Below are 9,509 nucleotides of genomic sequence, written 5' to 3' on the forward strand. Positions count from 1 at the left end.
TTTTCCAAGCTAAGAGAGTGATATCCTCCCCACCTTGCCCTATATATGCACACAAAGATAAAGGTGAGACATCTTATATTTTGATTAATATGAAATATTGCTATTGATGCTATACTTCTGCCGTAACAGAAGAAATCTGACATATGTTCACTGACATCAGAACAGAAGCAGAAGCAACTCAAGTTTAAATGACATTACTTTAATTCATTGAAGTCTTAAATCCATACAAGAGCAATCATTCTTCTTTGAGAATCTATGGTTAGAAACGACAACCTCAATGATAAAAAGAAATCACATACCTCCACCCTTCCAATGAGGTTGTCAATGTGTATAACAAGTGTTACAAAGTCATGTCAAAATACTATTAGAAAACAACAGGTTAGGACTATAATTGGAGGCATACACAGATTACTAAATCATATGTATCTGATTCATAAGAAAATGAATTTTCAAAACATCACCTACTTCTGAGCCAGTGAGTATGAATTATTTCCATGGCTTTATATTCTAGAGGAAACTGAAGAGAGTAGGAGAAAGAAAGGATACATTTTTGAAAACAAAATGGATGTTTCACAAATTGCTGGCATCCTAAGAGTCAAACAAATATTTCCTGAGCACCAAGAGTCGCTTAGATGGGGATGTGTTTGGTGCCCCTGGAGCTGAACAGAGCACAAATTGAGGGGCTGCAGGAGGTGACCCTGTGGTTAGAGTCCCCTGTCAGGCAATGACCATGAAAGATAAAAAGCAATTCAGTTTTGGAAAAAGTCTTTGCCTTCAAAATGTTTCTACCAAACTGGAAGAAAAACCACATGAAGCATTCTGGATACAAATAAAATACACTTCAGAATTTGGGACAGGAAACAAGTGCAAGTTCAAAATGAGATCTGAGGCCGGTACGGGCTCACGGAACTGCAAACACTATGCAATCCCCAAGCAAGGAGTGTCATTAGCCATTACTGTGTCACTTGGATTTGACTCAGGAAATGTTTGCTGAATGATTGTTTGTGGGTGATTGTGGGGGTGATATGTAGAACAGGTTACCTGTTGAATCTGTTTGACAGCTGTCAGCTACTGAAAAGAAGAGATTCTATCTTATTCGAAGGTATATATATATACCCAGGTGGATTACTTGGCCCAATGTCTGGGACCCATTGAGTATTCATTCATGTTTAGTATTTAATGGCCGTTAAAGAAGGTGGGCTTCCTCCCAGAATATTGGAAATAAAAGCAAAAATAAACAAATGGGACCTAATTAAAATCAAAAGCTTCTGCACAGCAAAGGAAACTATAAGTAAGGTGAAAAGACAGCCTTCAGAATGGGAGAAAATAATAGCAAATGAAGCAACGGATAAAGGATTAATCTCCAAAATATACAAGCAGCTCCTGCAGCTCAATTCCAGAAAAATAAATGACCCAATCAAAAAATGGGCCAAAGAACTAAACAGACATTTCTCCAAAGAAGACATAAAGATGGCTAACAAACACATGAAAAAATGCTCAACATCCCTCATAATCGGAGAAATGCAAATCAAAACCACAATGAGATACCATTTCACACCAGTCAGAATGGCTGCTATCCAAAAGTCCACATGCAATAAATGCTGGAGAGGATGTGGAGAGAAAGGAACCCTCTTACACTGTTGGTGGGAATGCAAACTAGTACAGCCACTATGGAGAACAGTGTGGAGATTCCTCAAAAAACTGGAAATAGAACTGCCATATGATCCAGCAATCGCACTCCTGGGCATACACACCGAGGAAACCAGAATTGAAAGAGACACATGTACTCCAATGTTCATTGCAGAACTGTTTATAATAGCCAGGACATGGAAGCAACCTAGATGTCCATCTGCAGACGAATGGATAAGAAAGCTTTGGTACATATACACAATGGAGTATTATTCAGCCATTAAAAAGAACACATTTGAATCAGTTCTAATGAGGTGGATGAAACTGGAGCCTATTATACAGAGTGAAGTAAGCCAGAAAGAAAAACACCAATACAGTATACTAACGCATATATATGGAATTTAGAAAGATGCAAATGATAACCCTGTATACGAGACAGCAAAAGAGACACAGATGTATAGAACAGTCTTTGGGACTCTGTGGGAGAGGGTGAGGGTGGGATGATTTGGGAGAAAGGCATTGTAACACGTATGTTGTCATATGTGAAACGAATCACTAGTTCAGGGTCGATGCATGTTATAGGATGCTCGGGGCTGGCATGCGGGGATGACCCAGAGGGAGGATAAAGGGAGGAGGGAGGTGGGAGGGGGGTTCAGGAGGGGGAACTTATGTAAACCCGGGGCGAATTCATGTCAATGTATGGCAAAACCAACCAATATAATATTGTAAAATAATCTGCCTCCAATAAAAAATAAATTAATTACAAAAAAATAAATAAAAAGAAAAAAAAAAAATAAAGAAGGTGGGCTTCCCAGGTGGCGCGAGTGGTAAACAAGCCATGTGCCAATGCAGGAGATGCAAAGGTTCAATCCCTGGGTCAGAAATATCCCTTGGGGTAAGAAATGGCACCCCACTTCAGTATTTTCACCTGGAAAATTCCATGGGCAGCGGAGCCTGGTGGGCTACCATCCATGTGGCCACAAAGAGTCGGATATGACTGAGCGACTAAGCATACAAAGAAGGCAGGTAAACCGGGGATTATTACCAGGCCCATCAGAAAGCAGAAAGGAAGGAGTCCCAGAATTGGAGAAACCTAAACACTCCTGGGGACAAGTGAGAGAATTCCAGGAAAGCCGGCAGAGACCTGATTGAGAGTCGAGGGGAAGGAAGAGAAGAACCTATTTGGGACAGGAAGGAAAGGAAAGATGAACAAAGCCCAGGGTTACCTCCGAGGGGGAAAGGCAAGAATGTTTAGAAAGTCACAGCGGTCTCCATCTTCTCAGTTAATGAAATAATGATACTTATTTTAAAAGTGCATAGGTCATGGTCATCAAAGACAACACGATTACCTGACCAGGAATAAACGTGGACTGAGTAGAATCTGAGCCTTGAAACTGGAGCCTGAAAGTCACTGTGTGTATGGGGAGGGGGTGGCATGCTAGCGAGAACTAAAACATCGAATAAATTAGATACGGACCGTATTTCCCAAACCAGTGCTGTAACTGTTCAATAATTTTATCAGGAACTGTGCTAGGCACTGTGGGGAATTGAGAGAAATGTAAGATACGGCTCTCGTCCCTGCGAAGTTAAACAACAACCCGGAGATATTTCATGGTAGAATGTGAACAGATGCCAAAAAAAAAAAAGTGAGCGAGATAAGGGCAAGAAGTTACATAACAAGAACTACCTTCATTACATGTTATTTCTTTTTACATTAAATTCTAATAATTATCTCTTCTGCCTGTTTTTTTTCTTTTTTGCTGCTGGACATTTTGTTGTTTACAGTCAATAAATACAGTCATTTTCTGGCTTTCATCTTGGAATAGTTATTTTAGTACGTATTCGAGTTCTTTTGTTTGTGAAGAAATTGCTTCTCCTCAAGGTTCACTGAACAAAACCAGTCACAAAGCTTTGGTTGCACACAGGGTCATTTCTTAAGTAGACGGAACAGATTCTTTTAAGAAACATTCTGTGCAAATACAGACCTGTTTCCAAGCTATACAACAAACAAAAACCGTCATTAATGTCGGTCCACACTGAGGCTGGGTCTGAGAGGGTTAAGGTAAAACTCAAGATATTGTTACTCTCTTTCAGTTCAGTGTGGCTTTTCTATAATTCTCTAGAGCTAGGCAGCTGACAGCATGGATTTTTATTGAAGAAATGCTATGACATTTGTTCTAAATGTCACATTTCTCCCCCACAACCTAAAAATAGCATGTCACCATACCCCTACCCCTAATAAAATTGTTGGCTTGGAAATGACATTGATAAGCAAAATGAAGCATATAACCTTTTCTCCCCTTTTCTATAAATGTTTTACTTATTCCTGAGTAACATTTGGTATCTTTTGTAGGCTGAGATCAAAGGGACAACTCAGTAAATTTTACCGCTGAAGTAGTCTTTACAGTATGGGGTTGTCATTTTGAAAGCCTGTTTCAGCCTGGCACTGCTGTCATTTGAGTAGTGATCTAGTGACTGACAGAAAATATCTGTAGAAATAATGTGTGCTCTCATAGTAATGTGACATTTTATGAGCAGTTTGACTGTTTTCATTACTCTGATTTCGGTCTGGTGAAGAGTGAGTTAGAAAGCCAGCAATGGAATATGGAAAGCCAGTCAGGATGAAGTTGATAGGATAACCTTGAAATCGGGCTGCTGTATTTAATAAGGCTCAGTGGCAATTATCTGAAAGCATTTTACATATTAAGTTGGCTGGAGTCCTTAATCTGATCGGTTCCAAGGTTACTGGTTTTAGTGATAAGAATGTTTGGCTAGCTGACATTTGAGCCAGGTTTCAAGAAACTTTATGGAGGCTTTGACCATACTTGCCCTCATCATCTTAACTAGGTTTTAAGGGTGACAATTTGGTTATATAGGGAAATGTGCATTACAACAAAATTCCTGTCTGAACCATTCCCTTCAGTGGTGGGATTCTGTTAAAAAGAACATACTGCTAGAAAACATGGTCCTGGACCAAAGTCATGTAAACAAGCTTCCACCAGATGCTTTCAAAGGCATCACTGGAAGTTTTGACTTTTAGTATTGAAAATAAGAGGTACCTGTGTACCTTGTTTATGAATACCCAACAGCCATTTTCTCTTGCTCCTCAAAGTGTGTGCTGTTTGATAAATGTGCAATTAGTGAAGAACTCTTCAAACGAGTGTGAGATCCTTACTACTCCTTTGAACTGGGATGTTCAGGACAAGTATCTCTTGGCTTTTTTGGTGACACAAAATCTGGAATTCCCAACTTCAAGATTGGTGGATGGGACGGACTTGTTTAAAGAGTGAAGACAGCAACTTCCCAGTGTTTACATCTTTACATGGCTTCTTTACTGCCAGTGTATACAGTCTATTTCAGAAAGCCCTGAAGCTGCCATGTCTTAATAAGTTTTCAAATACTTTTATTAGCAAAAGGTAGGGTGGTAATGATAAGCTGTAAGGTTGTTGGGGAATCTGTAGTTTCACAAAGGCTCTAGGATATATAGCTGGCAGAATGCCAAAAGGCCATTATACATACAAATTACTGCAACCAGGTCAGTGCTATTTTCATTGTATACTACCAAGATCATTTTATTATATAAATTCTCCTTAGAATTTTTTTTTGTATATAAATGACTACAATTTCTATTTTGCTTTAACTCCTAGCCCCTCAAATGTTGACTGACACCATAAGCTCCTTGAAGGAGGCTATCTTTATCTTCTGTATCCCTAAGCACACAGCAGATACCAGGCACAAAACAGATACTGATCTTTCCTGCACAGGACGAACGCTAATGTCTCTTCTGCTTCCAGATACAAAATTTCATCCGCGTATTCTAGGACTTAACTAAAAATTCAGTCTTCATGTAGTTTTTAAGATTTTAGTCATGAGTGGCCATCTTGTCCATCTGCAAAGTATGTAGCCTTGGTTTTGGACAACGGTCTGCAGCTCCAATTGTGTCTCATCGCCCCCACCCTTCAACTTTATCCTCTATTCCTGCGGACGTTGTATCAGTACACTGCCATTCTCTGAAATTATAATCAGATGCTTTAAAAACCTCTGATCATTCTCTGTAGCTGTGAAAACATAATCAAAGTGTTTGAAAAAGACTGCTGTGGTAGTTGCTAGCTAAAAAAAGGAAATCATGTCCAGAAAATCTGTAATTTTTTCAAAAAAGGATAAGATAATTTATTGGGGGCTCAAAAGTGTAGCACAGTGATTCTGTGCTTTGCTCAGAATATACAAAACACTGAAAAATCAATGGTTCTGAGTTTCATAAAATAAAGATCTATTCTTCTATATATGTTCTGAATGAGGTTATCTAGGGTATTATTATTATTACTGTTATTAGATGGTGATTATCTATGAGATCAGATGTTTTTGAAGGATGAATTAAGACTATTTCCCAATGTAAACGTGGGCAATAATGTGAAGCGCAGAAGGGCAACACCAAAACCTCAGTCGTGCATGTCTAGCATTTAACTCCATAACCCCTCAGTTAAGACACAGACTTTTCCTTTGGTTCATTCATAAACATTCCCATCTTCTTGTCTGCCTCCCCATCCCCTTCCAAAACAAAACATTTATTAACTGAAGCTTCCAACTGTGACAGAAATTACAGTCGTGTTAATGGTACAGATGGTGTACAAAATGCAATCTAAAAACATGATTAAAAAACTCAGGAGTTAGGTAACCCAAGTTCATCTCGGATATGGCTGACCAGACAGCTCTCAGGAAGGAAATACACGTTTTTGGTTAATTAGTTTGCTTTTATCCATCCCTGTAATTAGAACATGCTTTCCCCCTACTTAATCCTCAAACAGTCATTAGATTTAATAAACCTTTCTCGATTGCCACAAATGAGAAAATGAATTAGTTAAAAAGTAAGCATTAAGCTGGTATTAGCAATATGATTGTAACATTATGTGAATAAAAATGTTTTTGTTTAATTATTCAAAATTAAATATATCATTTTATAGCTTGTTGCAAAAAAGTGTACCAGCCTTCCTGTTTCTTTTCTTTCTTCCTTATGTTGCTTTATAAGGGAGTAAAAGCATTAATACTGCCTCCACAGATTACATTCTACCAAATGGAAGTGATTATTAATCACTCTTTCAAAAAAAAAATCAGGCCATAATTAACTTCTTCTCAAGTCAAAGTAGAGTCAGAATCCCACATGACTAAGGAGAGAGGGTGGTCCTGGTTGCAGGGCACTAACCAGGGAGCTTGGCTCAAATAATCTGCAAGGCTCCTTGGAACTGACAAGGGAAGTGGAGATGCTGGTTAGGCTTCTTTATTCCTACCAGTTTAGGCTCTAAGCCCTTGTGTGATCATCTGATCTTTCCTAGATCCAGACCAGTCCAGAAAGGCCTCTTAACTCCACAGGTCCCATTAATCCCCACCTGGCTCTATTGGCCAGTTTGGTAAGAAACTTAATGACACGGTGCTACTTTTCAGACAACTAAAGGTGAAAGTCATTTTTTAAAGTGAAAAAAAATACACCATAAAGTTAAGGACCTAAACTTTCCAGACTTTCATCTTGCTGAGCGTTCTCTGTACTAAATGAAGTCACTCTGTGTTATATGTCAAGAAGCATCTCAATAAAAATGACTTGATGTGAGTGAACTCCGGGAGTTGGTGATGGACAGGGAGGCCTGGCATGCTGTGATTCATGGGGTCGCAAAGAGTTGGACACGACTGAGTGACTGAACTGAACTGAACTGATGTATGAAACAGAAGCCAAGTTGGTCCTCACCTGTATCGTGTGATATAGTCATAGTAAAAACCTCTCTGCTGGGTGGCAGGTTCTAGGGCGTCGACAGTCAACTCTCTGCCTGTGCTGGCTGAAAAGCCTTTGGTCATGGCACCCACAACCATGATGGCTGATGGGCATGGACAAGTGCGGGCTCCCCCAAGAGGATATGGATCTAAATCAGGTAGGAGAGTGCAGGAGAAAGGAGGTTTATTTTGATCACAGGAAAACAGCAAAGATTTGAAGACACCTGGGTAGGAAGGTGAGTTCAGGAATGTCTTAGTGGGACCAGTCTATCCCAGGAACAATGCTAGACTCTCTAGTAATACATCTACATATTTTCCTCCTCACTTCAAAACTCATAAGGTTAAGAGTGGAGACAGCTGAGTCCAGTCCAGTCTTTCCATATTTACTCTGAGGTGAACCTACCTTCGAATTTGTATGATAGATTGGAATGGTTAGGGTCCGAAATCAAAGTCATTTGTTCTTCTGGGCTATGGGACAACAACTGCAATATTTTGGGGTAATCTTAAAGGAAGAATGTATGTCATGGAGCTGATAGCTGGTCATGTCAGCCAACCATTTAATTTCAGAGCAGGGGAAAAAACCCAAGACCCAGAAAATACATGCTGGCACTCAGGCAGCTGCCAGGTCCCTGTCCCAGAGCCATACTTGAGGATACGTTTTCTTTTACTGGGCGATTGTATTGCACACAGTCCAGACCCAATAAGGACAGCAGGAAGATGTAATATTGAATACTAGTTTGGAAGTGCGAAGTCTCCAAGCCAGTTTTCACATGTATTTATTTTAATAAAAAACATTACATTTTAGTCCACCATAACCTTTAGGAAATATCACTCTTTATGTTGCCTAGTGTATCAAATTATAGAATCGGTCAGAAACTAGCCATGTGATTATAGACAGACTCTCAGCTTCTCTGGGCTGTGGCAGCCTCTGTGCAAAATGAAGTGGTTAGATAAGATGATGTCTATGGTTCTTCTAATGCTAAAATTACTTGATTTCACCTATTCCCTAATACCACACACTGCAAATCCGAATTACTATTCTTTGTTGAGATTAACTTGGAATGCTCCCTAAAAAGAGGTGAGGAATCAAGTTAAGAAAAAAATGCTCCTTTACAAATGAGGGAGAATAAGAGAGATGCGTTTCAAGATGGATGCTTGACCTAGGGGTTAATAGAGAATTCCAGTTTTCTGGGATGTCACTAACACAGGAGAAAAAAAAAAAATCTCTTCTCATAAAATGTTACAAGCTTTTGGAATCTTTTTTCCTTTTTAAGGAGTTACTACAAAGGAGATATTTATTCTGAATGTGAAAAGTTCAGTTCAGTAAATGAAGACATTATTTTAAAATTTTTACAGACTTTCTGCTCTTCATTGTTAAAAACAAATACGAAAGTCTGCACACTTTTAACAGTCAAGACATTGTTCTGAGAAGAAAAACGTAACTGCCTGGGAAGAGAGGCTGTGACTCCGGTACGTGTACAAGAGTCCTGCATACTTAGCTCTGCAGACCTCACAGAAACACATGGAAGATGTTAAAATCTTCAGGGCTCCAGGCAACTGAAGGGGACATGACCAGCTAGCGCTCAAGCCTAGGGAAAGTGGAGAGCTAATGTCGGTCCCTTCATGAGGTTGAAGCCACCGTGTGTAAATCTCTGATTGAGAGTAAGAAAGAATACTTGAAACAGAAAAGTCTCAGAAAATAATGTGAAGTGATGGTGGGCATTCTCCTGGGTTGCCTCCTCACTGGGGTCCCAGCTTGCCTGCACCCGTTTCCTTCATTTTGAAGAACTGACAGGTGATTCAGAGTGACCCGCCCCATCATAGAATCCATTCCTAGAGCCTGCGAGACAATGGGCTCTCCGCTCATGGCTCAGACCCTACCAGCAGGTGGTTGCTTAGAAACAGTTGTTAATGGATGTAGGCAACTGCACTCGAGCCAAGGGGAAGATACCCGACACTTGCTTGACTGAACTCTACATCATTTGACCTTCATAGTTCGGTGGGGTTAAGAGGACCATTTGCAACTTTATGCCCATTCTTTTTTTCCCCCCACAGATCAGAAAACTGAGGCTCAAGGAAGTGAAATTAACTGATTCAAGAGAACAGGGCTTGGTGGTGCC

General features: G+C 39.8%; 1 protein-coding gene across 5 annotated transcripts in view; it reads right to left on the reverse strand.

Moving 5' to 3' along the window:
- The window catches only part of CDKAL1 (CDKAL1 threonylcarbamoyladenosine tRNA methylthiotransferase), a 599,197-nt gene that overhangs the window by 68,437 nt on the left and 521,251 nt on the right, over positions 1 to 9,509 (reverse strand). The gene's annotated exons all lie outside the window — the stretch shown is intronic.

The sequence above is a fragment of the Moschus berezovskii genome, chromosome 23 (genome assembly GCF_049115385.1).
Source record: "Moschus berezovskii isolate FMDL1 chromosome 23, NW_MosBer_1.0, whole genome shotgun sequence".
Lineage (NCBI taxonomy): Eukaryota > Metazoa > Chordata > Mammalia > Artiodactyla > Moschidae > Moschus > Moschus berezovskii.